At 32.4% G+C, this 17,434-nt stretch overlaps 2 pseudogenes; both read right to left on the reverse strand.

Annotated features, from left to right (window-relative positions):
* Nucleotides 1–17,434, reverse strand: part of LOC120600098 (uncharacterized) — an 80,585-nt pseudogene that overhangs the window by 23,501 nt on the left and 39,650 nt on the right.
* On the reverse strand, nucleotides 8,645–8,758 carry LOC120600293 (uncharacterized; annotated as a pseudogene).

A 17,434-nucleotide genomic window follows, 5' to 3' on the forward strand; every position in this document is an offset into this window, starting at 1 on the left:
AAAAAAAAAAGAAAGAAAGAATTTTTAAAAACGTCACCAGAGGAAATTTAGCCTCTGAAACCTACAACTACAACATAGAGCAAACAATCTAACATCTAGATGGCTAAAAAGCCCAAAAGCCTATTTACTTCAGATTTTTTCCCAGTACATTATAGTCAACTTTCACCAGAAAGTACAAAACATAATATAAACAAACAAACAAAAATGTTTGAAGAGAGAAAGCCAGTATCAAAACCAGCCTTAGATATGGCAGAAGTATTAAAATTATCAAATCGTGGATTTAAAACAACCATGACTAATATGGTAAGAACTCTAATGGAAATGGTAAAATCATGTTAAAACACATGAGTAATATAAGAATACATAGATGGAAACTCTAACAACAATAACAACAACAACGACAAAAACAGAAGGAAATGCTAAAAATAAAATAAAATAAAAACTATAATAAAAATGAAGAATGCTTTTGACGACTTGATGGTTCTTCAATAGATTGGGCATGGCCAATATAAGGATCAGTGAACTTGGGAGTTCTGGTCAAGATGGTGGAGTAGGTGAATACTATGCTTACCTCCTCCCTTGATAACATTAAAATTACAACTAAATTATAGAGCAATCAACCTAGAGAACCATATGAAGACTAGCTAAACAGAAGTCCTACAACTAAGGATATAAAAAGAGAAGCCATATCGAAGTGGTAGGAGGGGTGGAGATGGAAAATAGGCTGGCCTCACACCCACAGTTGAGAATCCAGTGGGTTATTTCAACTGCAGAGTTCCTCCTTGAAGAGTGAGATGTCCCAGACCTACACTGGGGTCCCCAGGCCAGAGCATCAGTACCAGGAAAAGGAGCCTCCACAACAGCTGGCTGTGAAAATCAGTATGGATTCTATCCCTCTGAGTCAGACAGAAGGCTTCTAAAAACCCAGGCACATAGACTCTCTCACTCTGAGATACTCAACCTGGGTTCCAGCAAAGGGAGAGCGGCTCAGGACTTGCCAGAGACATAGAGGGGGAAAGAGACTGAGTTGTGTGGCTCCACAATGAGGGCTAGAGGAACAGCAACCATTATCCCTGTGTTGAGTCAGCAGGTGCAATCACTCCTGTTTTGAGGCTTTCCCCACATGGACAAATCTGAATCTGCATTGGGTTGGTAAACTCTGCTTGCTTCATTCTGGTGACTCCCTGAGACCCTACCACATGAAACATGTCCTCCGCTTAAGGCTCTTTTTTCAGTGGGAAGCAAGCATTGACCTATGCTGCAGTTTTTTTTTAAAACAACTTTTGGGGTCTGCAAGCCATACTCAGGAGGTGGCCATCTTTGGTGTGTCCTGAGTCAATTGCAGAGTACCCCAGGTTCAGCACTGGTGCCAAATCTGAATCTGCATTAACCTGGTGAACACCGTTCCCTCTACCCTGGTGACTCCCTGAGACTTTGTATTACCCACTGGCTTACTGCCTGAGGCTCTTTCAGTGACAGAGACTTACGAGCACCTGGCAGGCAACAGTAGGCCTCAGGCTACCTTGAGCCTTTTGATGAGCTGCTCTAGTTTGATAGTGGTAGTAGCCAGACTCGATTTGAAGCCTCGCCACTCCTATGAGCCTCCAGATCCAGTACAAGAAGCAGACAACCATGGATTGCTTTATAGCTCTTATCAGGTAGCCCTGGGCCAGTCACAGACAGCAGCTGACCTTGACCTACATCAGAGCCCTTCCCTAAATATCCACAAACCAACACACCCAGCCACCAGCTTCAAACTGTAACAGAGTACGACTCAATAAGCCCACAAATGGCACACCTGAAGGATGGTCTCAGCAATCACCAGAGACCACTGGGACAAATCCCTCATTGTGAAGTAAACCCACACACGACCAGTCAGCCTGAGGTTCAGTTTCATTCACTGACATGCTAACAGCAATCAAGGCTTAACTACAACAGGAGAGCACACACGACTCACACAAGGAACACAAATGATCAGGAAAACTGTGCCACTGGGCCACACAGGGCACCTAATACATAGAGCCACCTGGCCGAAACTGGAAAACATAGAAAATCTACCTAATACATAGAAACAAACACAGGGAGGCAACCAAAATAAGAAAACAAAGAAACGCATCTCAAAATAACATGAGAAAACTCCAGAAAAAGACCTAAACAAAATGGAGGCAAGCAATCTACCAGATACAGAGTTCAAAACACTGGTTATAAGGATGCTCAATGAACTTAAGGGAAGAGAAGATGAATTCAGTGAAAATTTTAACAGAGTAATAGAAAACATAAAAATGGAAATGGAAATTATAAAAGGGAACCAGTCAGAAATGAAGAATACATTATCTGAGATGAAAAGTATATTAAGTGAAATAAGCAGAGTGGATAAAGAAAAAGGATCGAAAGACCTATGTAAAGGATGGGGAATCCAAGGACATTCAATCAGAATGGCAGGAAAAAAGAAGCCAAGAATATAATAATAATTTAAGGAGCCTATGGGATACTGTTAAATGTAAAAGTAGCTGTGTCATAGGAGTACAGGAAAAAAAATAAGATATTGAAGAGCTATTTGAAGAAATAATAATGGAAAACTTCCCTAATCTGGTGAAGGAAATGGACATAAAACCTCAGGAAGCTCAGAGAGTCCCAAAAGCCAGGGATCCAAAGAGGATCACACCAAGGCGCATCATAATTAAAATGCCAAAGATTAAATACAAAGAGAGAATCTTAAAAACAGCAAGAGAAAAGCAGATAGTTACCTATAAGGGAACACCCATAAGACTGGCAGCTGATTTCTCAAAAGAAACTATGCAGAATAGAAGGGCTTGACACAAAATATTCGACATGATGAAAACCCAGGATCTACAACCAAGAATACTTTATCCAGCAAAGCTGTCATTTAGAGTTGAAGGACAGATAAAAGGCTTCCCAGACAAAAATAAGCTAAGGGAATTTGCCAACACCAAGCCAGTATTACAGGAATTATTGGAGGGACTTCTTTAAGGAGAAAAAAAAATGCATTAAAAACAGGAATAAAGAATAGTAATAACTACATTCCTATCAACAAATACCGCAAATGGAAAAGAATTAAGTGCTCCAACCAGAAGATAGAGTGGCTGTATGGATAAGAAAACAAGAGCCCTACATATGCTTCCTACAAGAGACTCACTTCAGATTAAAAGACACACACAGACTAAAAGGAAGAGGATGGAAAAATGTATTGCCTTGATAGACCTAGAGAGTATTGCGTGGAATGAAATGGGTCGAGTAGAGAAAGAAAAATATCACATGATTTCATGTACATGTGAAATCTAAAGAACAAAATCAACAACAACAGCAACAAAAGCAGAAATAAACACATAGATACAGAAAATATTTTAAGTGATACTAGATGGGAGGAGATGAGAGGGACAAAAAATGGGCAAAGGGATTAAGAAGTACAAATGGATAGTTGCAGAATAGATATGGAGATGTAGAGTGTAGCATGGGGAAGATGGTTATTAATGTTGTAATAAATATGTAAGAGGGAAGGGGGTACTAGATTTAGTGGGGTGATCCCTTTATGAGTTATGTGGATCTCTGATTACTACGCTATACAACTGAAACTGGTATATTCTCGTATGCCAACTGTAATTGAAAAAAAAAAGCATAGAATTGTACAATGTAATTATGAGCAAAAAAAAAAAATTCTGATCTAAATTTAGCAGTTAAAAGTAATTAACATATTTTAATAAAATACTTTGTAATGTTCAAAAAAATCAGAGGGAGGAAAAATAGAGATAGGAAACACAAAATTGGAGATAGAAAACACAAAAGGGAATCTGTCAGAAATGAAGAATACAAATCTGGGATGAAGAGTACATTAGAGGGAATTGACAGATCGGATGAAATGGAGGATCAAATTTTAGAAGATGGGGTAGCGGAAGACATCCAATCAGAACAGCAACAAGAAAAAATAATCCAAAAAAATTAATATATTTTAAGGAGCCTCTGGGACAATGTCAAGCATAACAACATTCATATAATAGAGGTACCAGAAGGTGGAGAGAGGGAGCAAGAAATCAAAAGCCTATTTCAAGAAATAATGACAGAAAACTTTCCTAACTTGGTCAAGTAAATAGACATACAACCTCAGGAAGCTAGGAGAGTCCCAAAAAAGATAAACCCAAGAAGACCCACACCAAGAAACATAATTAAAATGTCAAAAGTTCAATACAAAGACAGAATCTTAAAAGGAGGAAGAGAAAAGCAGTTAGTTACCTATAAGGAAGCTCCCATAAGATTGGTAGAAGATTTCCAAAAAAAAAAACATTGTAGAACGGAAGGGCTTAACACAAAATATTCAAAGTGATGAAATCCCAAGATCTACAACCAAGATTATTTTATCCAGCAAAGCTATCATTCAGACTCAAAGGACAGATAAATCGCTTCTCAGACAAGGAAAAGCTAAAGTTAATCATCACCAAGCCAGCATTACAGGAAATGCTGGAGAAACTTCTTTAAGAAGAAAAAACAAATACTTGTAAACATGTATGCACTCAATATAAGAGAACCTAAATATATAAAGCAAATATCGACCAACATAAGGGGATAAATTGACAGTAATACAGTCATCATAGGGAACTTTAACACTCTATTGAGTGTGGACAGATCTTCGACAGAAAATCAACATGGAAACAGTGGCCTCAAATGACATACTTGACTAGTTGAATTTAATTGATATTTTTGGAGCAATTCATCCCAAAGCAACAGAATATACATTTTTTTAAGTGTACATGAAACATTTTCCAAGATAAACTACATGTTAGGCCACGATAAACATCTTAATAAATTTCAGAAGATTGGAATTATATCAAGCGTCTTCTCTAACCACAGTGGTGTAAAAATAGAAATCAAAGGCGAGGGAAAAATGGAGAACACACAAAGAAAAAAAGAGGCTAAATAACATGAAAGATAAAAGCAACAAAGTGTCCAGAAAATAACAAAAAAAATCCTCATGACTCTGATGTATGGAACTATTTCTTAAACAGAAAACAAAAAGCACTAATCTAAAGGAAAACTTCTTCCTCAAAACCCCCATTGAGAGAGTGCAAAGGTCCCTCAACATAATAAAGTCCATATACAACAAACCCTCAGCTAACATCATACTTAAGGGTGAAAAACTAAAAATGTTTCCTCTAAGATCAGGAACAAGACAAGGCTATTCCCTATTACAACTATTATTCAATATAGTGTTGGAAATTCTAGTGAGTGCAGTCAGGCAAGAGAAAGAAATAAAAGGATTCCAAATTGGGAATGAAGAAGTTGAATTGTCATTTTTTGCAGATGATATGATTCTCCATATAGAAAATCCTAAAGATTCCACAAAAAATCTATTAGAAATAATAAACAAATACAATAGTTTCAGCATACAAAATTATTGTACAAAAATCCATAGCGTTTCTATATTCTAACAATTTGTTTTCAAAAAAAGAAATTAAAAAAAAAATTCTTTTTCATTTGCAACAACAACAACAAAATACCTAGGAATAAGCCTAACAAAGTATGTGAAGGGCCTATACACTGAAAACTATTATGTAATCATGAAAACATTATTAAAAGAAATTGAAGAAAACACAAAGAAATGGAAAGATACTTTGTGTTCATGAATTTGAAAAATCAACATAATTAAAATGACCTTATTATCTAAAGCACAATACAGATTTAGCGCACTCAAAGTCCCAATGACATTCTTTAAAGAAATAGAACAACAACAACAAAAAAATCATCAGATTTGTATGGAAGTACAAAAGACTCTGAATAACCAACGCCATCCTGAGGAAAAAGAACAGGACCGGAGGTAACTCTCTGCCTGACTTCAAATTATACTACAAATCATCAGTAATTAAGACAGCAATGTTATTCATAGAAAAATAGACACACGGACCAGTGGAACAGAATTGAGAGTCCAGAATTAAACCCCCGTATAAATGGACAAATAATTTTCGACAAAAACATACCATCAAGAAAGAAAAGCCTCTTCAATAAATGGTTCTGGGAAAACTAGAAAGCCTCCTGAAAAAGAATGAAACTAAACTGCTTTCTGTCACCACACAACAAAATTAACTCAAAATGGGTCAAAGACCTAAATATAAGACCTGAAACGATAAATTGCAGAGAAAAAAAAAAAGTACTAAACTCATGGTCCTTGGATTTAGAGAGGATTTTATGAATTTAACCTCAAAGTCAGGGAAAGTAAAAGAAAAATAAACGAATGGGACTGTATCAAACTATGAAGCTTCTGCATAGCAAAAGAAATCATCAACAAAACAAAAGACAATAGAATGGGAGAAGATATTTGAAAATAACGTCTCCGATAAGGGCCTAAGATCCAAAATATACAAAGAACTCATACAACTCAACAGAAAAACAAACAATCCAATTAAAAAATGGGCAGAGGACCTTAACAGACAATTTTCCCAAGAAGACACACAAATGGCCAACAGACATATGAAAAGATGCTCAACTTTCCTAGCTGTTAGGAACATGCAAATCAAAACCACAATGAGATATCACCTCACACCACTTAGAATGGCTATCATTAACAAGACAAGTAATAAATAGTGTTGGAGAGATTGTGAGCAAAAAGGAACCCTCATACACTGTTGGCGAGAATGTAAATTGGTATTGAAAAACAGTACGGAATTACCTCAAAAAGTTAAGAATAGAATTACTACATGACCCAGCAATGCCTCTTCTAAATATTTATAAAAAAAACTTGAAAGCATTTATCCACAAAGATATATGCGCCCCGATGTTCATAGAAGCATTGTTCGCAGTGCCCAAGACATTTGGAAACAACCAAAGTGTCCGTCGACAGATGATTGTGTAAGGAAAATGTGGCACTTACGTACAACAGAATGCTAATCAGCCATAAGAAAAGATGAAATACTGCCATTTGTGACAATATGGATGGCTCTTGAGATTAGCATGCTAAACAAAATAAGTCAGATAAAAAAAGTCGAGAACCATTTGATTTCACTCATTGGTGGGATATAAAACTGAAAGCAACAAACAAACGTGACAAACAAACTGAGACTCATGGACACTGACAGTGGATTAGTGATTACCAGAGGGAAGTGGGAGAGGGAGAAAGTAAATGGGAGTAACGAGGGTCAAATATTTGGTGACAGAAGGAAATTTAACTTTGGGTGGTAAACACACAATGCAATACACAGATGACGTATTATTGAATTATATACTTGAAATCTATTTGATTTTATAACCAATTTTATCCCAATAACTTTAATATATGGAAAGAAAAATAGATTTTAAACAAACAAAAAAGATTCAGTGATTGCTTGGTGTAAATAATTTTCATTTACCAAGAAATCTAAAATGCATATGTGAAAAAATGATGAAATTATTCTCCTTAAATATATAACTCTTACAACAAAATGTAGAAATAGTTGTATGATTCAATAGACAATGATGAAATTAATGTTGATTTAGTCACTTTCACAACTTGGGATGACAGAACTTCTAAAAGAAGAGTTCATAAAACCCGGTTTTAGAATAAAATGCCACTGTGAACATATGTATACTAATTTGAAAAGTTAGTCATAGAAATACATTGACTATTGGAAATAATTTTTTTATCTGACTTATTTTGGCCAAAAAGCAAAGTAAATTCTATTTTCTGCTAAAGAAGTAGGTTTAATGAATAATCTAGACTTTCTCTTTTTGTGAATCCCAGGACATTATTCATTGAAATGAAAATACTTTCTGGATATTTTAAATTAATCTTTAGTATATTTTTTTGCTATCCTTATGTTTTAGGGAAATTATATATACAAATTGTGGACTCGTGAATATCTTAAAATACATCTGTCATGAATGTCAAACAGGTTTCTTCTGTAAAAGAAAACTCTAGAAATCTTTTTAAAAAGTCATTTTAATTACTATATGAAACTACATAAGTTTCCGTAGCTATGAGTCTGTTTCTGTTTTCTTCATTGTGCCAGTTCAGTATTAGACTTATCGAGAGGCTGACATCATAAATTATATAAATATCTAACTACCATTCTGCATACTTAAAACTAATATAAAATAACATTGAATGTCAACTATAATTGAAAAATTAAAAAATAATAAAAATAAAAATAAATATTGCAGATCTAATTGTTCATTGACTACATTTATTATCCAATAAAAATGAAGAAAATTTAAAAAAATCTTTACATAAGTTGGAAATTTAAAAATTATTTCCAATAGTCAATGTATTTCTATGACTATTAATGTCCACAAAATCCAATATTAAAATAAAAATTAAGACCACAACATAATGCTTTCATATTAGAGCTTGAACTGGACTAATACTACTTATGTCACAAGTCCTCATTTTCCACAAGTCCTAAAGACACACACTTATTACAGTTATTTAGTGTTTTTACTATTCATAGAGTATATTGAAGCATGTGTTTTGGACTTAGTTTATATTATGCACATTTTAGCTGTGCAAAATATCTCTAAAATATATTTATTTATCTATTTATTTATTTTTATGTGAAGCAACCCTTGGTTGATCTCACAGATTGCAAGGACCTTGTCAGCTTACAAACCCTTATTTTTATGTATTTATTTATTTTTTAACTTTTATTTATTTTTTAACTTTTTATGCTTACAGCACCTGATTTTCCTAGATAGTCTCCCATCCAAGTACTAACCAGGTCCAACCCTGCTTCCGAGATCAGATGGTATCGGGCTTGTTCAGGGTAGCATGGCCGTAGACACATTTCTAAAATTTAGATTCAATTCTAGATACTACAAAGAGCTTTCCAAAATCAGTCTTGCTCTTTTGATCTCCTTTTTCAAAAATCCTATAACACATAATCTTTACCACACAGTCAGGACATGCTCTTTATTTCTATTAATTTTATTATTATTGCATATGTCCTATTTTCCTTCAACCATATTCACAGGGAAATGAGAAGTATGAAAGCCAATGAGAAGAAAAGTAAAATAAAATATTTTTAAATTTTTATTTTTCCTTTTTTACGGTTATTAGAACTCATTTGGAAAGACTAAGAATGTTACATTTTTCCTATAGTAGGAAATGTTTCTTCATCCGTCCCTATCATTTGTAAGTTTTCTTCATATTTCTTCATATTTCTACTGAGAAATGCTAAAAGTAGGCATGACAGTAATACTTTGGCCCTAAAGTTTCTTAGTGAAATGATAGCATCTCATTTTTTTGGTTGAAAATGTTATTAAAAGATAGCATAGATTACACTCAAGGGTATCGTGATTCATAAATTTAACAAAAGTATTAGATTGGATTAGTATTCCAATTCTTTACTCCTTCCCTAACAAAAGAAATATGTGTGTGTATATGTGTTCATGTGTACCTTTGACATAACTTTTGCAGTGTCTTCCTGATATGAGTGGAGTATATTTCCCCATGTCTTGATCTGTAGATGAAAAGTGATAGATCAGTGACATTCTTAGGTCAGTCAATAATTAGAAGATGTGATATAATCAGAAGTTTGAAATCATTTGAGTTAGGTTTGCTCTGTAATCACCATGGTAGGGAAAAAAAAAAAATATATATATATATATATACCTGTCCTAGTTCATTCATCTCATGAAGAGGACAAAAGACAAAAAAGAAGAGCCGAAATGATCCAACCAAAGCCAACCCCAGACTAGAGAATATGACCCCCAGAGGAACCCCAGGTGCATAAACAAACCTAGCAAAAGTACAACCTAAATCAACTGAACTACCAGTCTATAAAAATAATGATTGTTGTTTTAAGCCATTACATTTGGAGAAATTTGTTGCATAGAAACTATGTGACAAAACTAAATAATAAAATATATATTTTTGGTCAAGTTCTGTAATTGATTATTCAACATTTTTAAGGAAGAATTTACTGGAGCAAAAGATTTAATATAATCTACTTGTGTTAGTGAAATAAACTCCAAAGGATGATGTAAAAAACAGATTTTTTTAACAGATAGCAAAGAGATGTGATTTTTAACTATTAAGATTAACAATAACAAAAATAACACAAAAACAACAATAATACATTTTAACTTACTTAGCATTTATAAATTCCTCCTGTAATTTCATATTTTTTTCTTTTTTATATAACAGTATTATAAGTAGATTTAAAAATAGAGATACAGGAATTATGTAATTTACTTACTGTCCTACAGAAAATTAATGGAAGAGGTTAACTAGACACTGGGTACCTTGGTTTTCAATCTAAACTCTTTCAAAATTTCATTTTTCAAAATTATTATCAGCAACAGAAATAGTGATTTTTGAGTTGATATTCTTGACCACCAATAGAATTCTTGAGCATCAACATTTGATGCCTGATTTCTTGAAATATGCAATAAATACTTAATGCAGATTGTATTAAAAAGTAAACTACAAAACATAAAATTTCCACATAAAGAAGGAAAAGGAGTGTAGTTACCATCTCATCATTAGTCTTCTTATGTTCTACCTCCAATCTCAAAGTCATTGTTTAAAAGAAATGTGATATACAGAAAAAATATTTTTTCCTAAATACTGTATCTCATTTTCTATCAGAAAACACCTTCAAATGTACCTGCAGATTTTGATTTCGGTACATAATCTGATTAAAAACATTGTTAAATAATCACAAATATTAAGTAGAAACAAGAATTACTTTGCTTTTTTTCATTCTTTAATCAATGGTTAAGGTATATATCTTGCTTCTGCTGAAACTAATACTTAATCAAGATATTATCAAAATGCCAGTGGGGTTTACCTTCTATAATGCAATACTGTACAATGATAATTATTTGTTATGCAGACAATATGAGCTATGTAAATGAGAAAATACATTTCAATATGGAAGAAATATCACATTAAAAGTCTATCGCTGCAGCTCATAGTTTATGAGAAAGTTATTTTAGCAACATATATTGCAATTTTATAACAATATTGGAAGCTGAAATTATGGTACTTCCAGTATAGTATATAATCTTAATTAAGATACAATACTCATTTTATATGAGTTAAGCATTTGAGGACACTACACTAACTTGTTATACTTAACCCAGATGCTTGATTAAAGAAGCATTTATAATTTAAATAAAATGTTGGAAATTATGGAAGACACTTAAGTAGTTTTGTATCTCCTTCAAAAATGACTATCCTTACTTATTTTTTTTAATGTTTGACAATGATTGCTTTTTTCTATAATTAATAAATCTCCAGGTTAAATTTCACAGAAGCATAGCAAGAGAATCATACCAGAGACTTAGATTTAGATGTGACTTAAAGAGATTACCTAGTGCATATTATGCAGTTCTGAGAAAATATAAGTAAAGATCTTATATTTAAAGTGATAAAGGGAAAGATAGATTAATATATTCACAGACATTCATTTGGGGATTTTAATAGTTTTTGCTATAATATAAGTGTTATTTTAGACTTTTCTTATGGTATTTTTTGCCAGTTTGGACAAGTTTATAAATCTTAATTTAACTTGTGTCATTTATGTAATCGATTAAATAGTATTTTATTTTTGATAAATGAAAACGTTCTAGAAAGTGTAAAAAATAAGTAATTTTATAAAAGTTATGCAAGCATCAGTAGCAATATAAAAAGGTCACTCCCAAAATTCATAAGAAACAATTAATTTAAACAAATAATTAATTAATATTAGTAGTTGCCATCTATCATTGTACTAGAATGTGCAATAGAGTTTTAAAATAATTCCTGTTATCAATAGATGACCATTTATTTGGAGAAATAAGATTTATATACAATTTTTTTTAAAGTTAGTGCTGTAAGTCTAATAATTATGTATATATGGGAGAGAAGAGAGAGAGAGAGAGAGAGAGAGAGGAGAGAGAGAGAGAGAGAAGCAGCTCAGCTATAGAGGAACAGACCTGACAGGCCTTAGTATTGTTAGAAGTCTACTTGTCATTCATAATCAGGTTGTTATTGTCCCGTTAGACATAATATCACAAGATACACTGTCAGATAAGGTCACTCAATGATCATAATAAAGTGAGACAAGACACAAAACCACTTTATACTTTTGTCTCAGTGTAGACAAAATCTAGCTCACTATGGACACACCCAAATTACCATTCTCTTCTCCTGGCTAATACAAACACATGTTGGATCTTTATAAAATCTTAGACTCACTTTAGTCTTCTCTCAGTATATTAAGATTTACTAAGATACCTTATTAAAGAATTATCCCTGCTTCCTGGCAGCACCTAAAACAGAGTGAAACCCCACTTTGTTCAGCTTTGCCAAGATCACCTGATTAAAGCCTAAATCCTATGTAATAATTCCTTTCTGACACTCTCATACTGAAACACCCCATGATTCATCATGGTAAACAGTCTTCTCCATTGAGATAAGTAGTAAACTCAACTTGTTTCAACTACAAGTGTTTCCTTGGTGATCTTCAACTGGACACCATTGACTATAAATATGAATGCATATAAATCCACTGCTGTGCATATTTGTAAAATTAAGAAAATGACAGCTTACTGTGTTAGTAAGAAACATCAAGAGGATTTTTTTTTTTTCTGCCAGTTTAAATCTAGAGAACTACCCTTATGACACTGTAGAAATTTTTTTTCAGTTTATGTAGTTTTGATGAGGCTGACCTCTCTACCCATGGTTAATATTGTAACCCAGGTCTGGATAATCAGAGTAATCCAGCAATTTGGTCACTATGATTGGATCAGAGATAGGCATTTGGCTCAAGATTACATTTCTGTCAATGGGGAAAAAAAAAAAAAAAAAAAGAAAGAAAGAAAAATGTTTATATTTGCAGCTGTGATTGCTAAGTAAGAAAATGTGATTTTTGAGCAGCTATCACATTTTTATTACTATATGTAGCAAAACTCCTTAAGAAGCCACTATGGTTGAAAGCAAAGTGGTAGAAAGAGTTAAAATAAATTATGTTGTAATTTTATCAAATAGAATGCCTCTGCTTGGTTGAATGTGGCAGAGACCAAATTGAATCAAACTTAAAAACAAAATCAACTTATTGGCTTGAGTAACTCAATAGTACAAAGATGTCTCTAGGAGCACATATAGTGCCATATTTTCTTTATTTCTCTTTCCAGATCTCTGTGACACTTTCATCTGTGTTGGCTGAAAGAGTATCTTAGTAATAAAATAATTTTATTTTTTTAACCAAACATTTTGTTTTATATTCTCCTTTAATTAGAAAATTATTCCTAAGTTAGATGGTTCATGTTAGAAAAGGTTAATAAAACTATTTTTATGAAAGAATATGATGGTTTGTAGCATGGACCTATTTTAGGAATGTTGTATTTGCTCATTGTTTGAGGTATAAAGCATTAGCAAATAATTAAGCAAACTTATTTGTGCTAAAACACACAATGAAAAAAAATATTCAAATAACCTAAATTGAGGTATTTTAAAACTTCTGTAAACATTCAGTGATCCTATGAGGCCAGAATTTTAAATGACATAGATGGGGATTTATTCTTATGAATTATTTATTTTTTCATATTCTATAATATCAAATTAGATTCGATTACTACAATATGATATTTATTATTTCTGGAAATTGAAGCACAAATGAGATGTTGCATATTTACAAACAATGAAATGTCTGATCATGGTGGCAAATATGGAGATGGTAATCATACAGGTAGGATACTTGGGAAGACTCATGAGACTCCACATAGTATAATCACATAAGACTTTAATAAAGGTAACAGAGTACAGCAGGAGAATAAAGGCATAGTCAAATATAGAGGAGTCCGAAAATTTCCAGGTACAGTTCCCAGGACTTTCTCAGTTGCAAAGGATGTGTTTTATCTACAGATTACGGACTACCAAGAAATGTAAAAGGAATCTTGGTCTCAGGGGAAACAAGGTGCATATTTACTAACAGGTTTTTTTTAAGGTCCAATGATCATGTAGCTACAGCCAGACTTTTATCTAGTTGAACCAATTGCAAATTATCTACATATTTTCAATAAGCAATGCAGAAAGCTAGTACAGGTGCCTCCTGAAGAGTTTTGAATTTTAAACAGCTTTTTGCTAGTCATTAATTACTAATTTCCTCTTTATCTTGATCAAGAGTCAGAGACTAGACTTCCGGGTGTCCTAGTGCAAGCCTAGACCAAGTGTTAGTTTACTGATCTTATACAATGTCTTACACGAAGGAAATTGTATCAACCACTTCAAAGAATTGTAGTCAATATGGATATATAGGTTGACTGGAACTTCATACTCTTTCAAAATTACACTCTAGAATTGAAGAAAGATCTTTGAAAATGTGATTGTCTTTCAAAGGTATCAGTACATGCTTGTATTAATTTATATTTTCAAGCAGTCATTCTCACAGATTATTTACTATACAGAAAGAATATGACTCGAAGTTATCTTATAAATCATAAACATATAGAATATATACTTGTAAGTTAGCTGAGAATTCACATAGTCTACCACTAACCATATACTTCCATTTTGTAGATTTTAACTAATTCTAATTAAGTAAAAATGTGGCATATTTATTTTTATTCTTTGATTATCTAGAAAGATGTTTCATTTCTCTGTTACACTTAATAGTCCTAATTGCATACAGATACAGTATTCAGTTCAGGATTAGCCAAGGTATTTTACTAAAAGGTCAGAGATAAATTTCAGTAGGAAATCTTTTTAGACTAGCACGCTGGAAAATAATTGACAATATTGGCTGTAGTTTTGGAGGACACAAAAAATGTTTTTGTGAGATAGTGTGAGAAATTATAATGACCTCTCACAGTAAAATGGAAAAAGAAAGAAAGTAAAAAAAAAAAAACTGAGTTAAGAAACCTAAAGTCTATTCCTAGCTCTATTAATATCTCTCTGCTCTTTGGTGAGCCCATAAACTCTAAAACAAAGTTTCTTCATTTACAAATTTCAGAGGTAGAATAAACTATCCAAAATTTTGCTTTCCACTATACATTTCTATTATTCTTTTATTTAATTACATTGTCACTGAATTAAAAAAAAAAAACATTATCAGTAACACAAATGGAAGTAATTAGAAGTATAAAAGTTTCATTTAGTACTCCTGAAACAATCACCTGATTATGCTCATCTTTTTTTCTGAGATATTTAATACTTTCATTATCCTTTCTAAATTCTCAAGGATGCTTAATAAAATACCTAAGAAGCTTATTGTACTCTAGGCTTTCACTTTTCCTTCTATGCTCTATCAAGATGCTGAGAAACTAAGAAAATTGATGAAATATATTCATATATTTACAGTCTGGCTTACTATAGAACCAGTACTATTATGTATAGGTGTTTTATGTTTTTAATCATCTGTAATTCTCATAATATGCACCAGTTAAATAGTATTGCATTAAAAAAATAAAATCTGAAAACTGAGTGGCTCACAACAATTATTTATTATCACTCACATATCTGAGGACTGTTGGGGAATCAGCCTATTTAGGCTAGGCTCAGATGGATTGTTCAGCTTCAAGATGTAGATATGGTTGAGTTCTATTGTGAGCACCCATCTGCTCTGCATCATTTTTTTCTGGAGCCCAGGCTGAGATGTCAGCAGCTATCTATGGGAATTCCTTTTAAATGTGATAAAATAGTTACAAGAGCACAAGCCGAATCTCACAAGCATGACCTTTGGTTATGTCAGTCATGCTAACATGTTTTGACCAAAGCAAATTTCTTGGCCATTTAGAAACCTAAGAGGTGTGATTGTATATTACACTTGTAGAGTTAAAGAGATAGAAAGAAAGTGGATATTTCAGAAGAATTTTTTTAGCTGAATACCCAATAACCATACAAAATCATAAAAATGAATTCTATGATGCAAAGTCACCATTTTCCAGATGAGAAAATTGAATTTTATGTAGAATAAATAAATTGCAAAAATCACACAATAATTAAGAGTAGACATTGGGATTGAGAAAAAACAAAAACAAACAAAAAAAACCTGAATCTAATTTTATAAAGCTCACTCAATTTAAACTACACCAAGCTATAGAATAAAATTAATCATCAATAATGGTTTAATGTTGTCCTCTTAAGAAGAGTCTTTTACATTATTTATCAGTCACTTCCAGTATGTAAACCTGAAATTCACACTAATGATGGGAATTCTAGGAACAGTATAGGGAACTGCTGGATTAAACACACCAGTTGGCACCATTTTCACAGTACCCTTTAGTCTCCCCTCTACAAAGTAAAGTTGAGCCTATGAGAAAAACTGTGTTTATACACAATTATCAAGAATATATATATTAATTCTGAGTACCACCATTTCCTGAATAGACTTGCTGCTTAAAAAATGGTGTCCCACATTTAGAAGTTTATTTTTTTAATGTGAATATAATAGGTACTCATTATAGATAACATTAAAATATATCTGGACAAGAAAGTAGTTATTCTATAATTTCATAACCAAGAAATGACTACTGTTATTAATTAGTGTTTTCTTATAGCTTTTTGAGATGTATAATGCATTAGGTATATAAAAGGAATTGTTTTTGCAAATGCCATAAAAATATGGAGTCTCAAATAAAGACATAATTCTAATAAATATAGTATAAAATTAGTAATCAACATACATTTAATTGATTCTTTTTTCATACTATAAGTGTAGTATTAATTGTATAACAAATAGAATGTATACTTTTTATTACTTGTACCCAAAATTGTGATGTCATATAAATAATTTAGTCCTTTAGATATTCATTTTAAATGAATAATTTAAAATAAGTGAATTTTTAAAATTTAAAATGAATGAATTTAGATATTCATTTTAAATAAATAATTTTATCTAAATTATACATTTTAAGCAAATTTTAAGTGATTTCTTCTTAAGGTACTAAATTACTTATTTTATTTAGTAAATAGCAAGTCACTTTTATTATGTGAAAACATTTATATGCTGATATATCATATTTTTATGGATACTGTTGATACTCTACCAAAATTTCCTTTGCTTTGTTGGTATGCCCATGTCCCAAATGGTGTGAGTGTTGGCTGCTAACAGTTCACAGCTTTTCCATTTCTTGCCCTTACTCAAATGAAGCCACTAGTCTCAAACAAGAGGTTCCCTTTTATGCTTTGGGAACACTGACAGCCAAGAATGACTGAATGACACAGAAATACAAAATACTAATTTCCTGCCTTAAAATGGGGCACATTCTGTGGTGTGATTTGCCCTCCAGAGTGCCCTGGATGACGAAACTAAAGCTGGTCTCTAGCTAAGACCACTTTCTATCTAAACTTTCTTGCCATGATATATCTTGTTTTCATTGCTCTCTTTTTCATAAGAGCATTCCTCTAATAAATTGTTTCCATAAAGACCCTCTATCTTTTTCTGTCCCTCTCTCATATAAACTTTACACATATATACAAGTATATATATAAATATATATATTCGTATACATCTCTATATATATATACCAG

The sequence above is a fragment of the Pteropus medius genome, unplaced genomic scaffold, assembly GCF_902729225.1.
Source record: "Pteropus medius unplaced genomic scaffold, Ma_sr-lr_union100, whole genome shotgun sequence".
Classification (NCBI taxonomy): Eukaryota; Metazoa; Chordata; class Mammalia; order Chiroptera; family Pteropodidae; genus Pteropus; species Pteropus medius.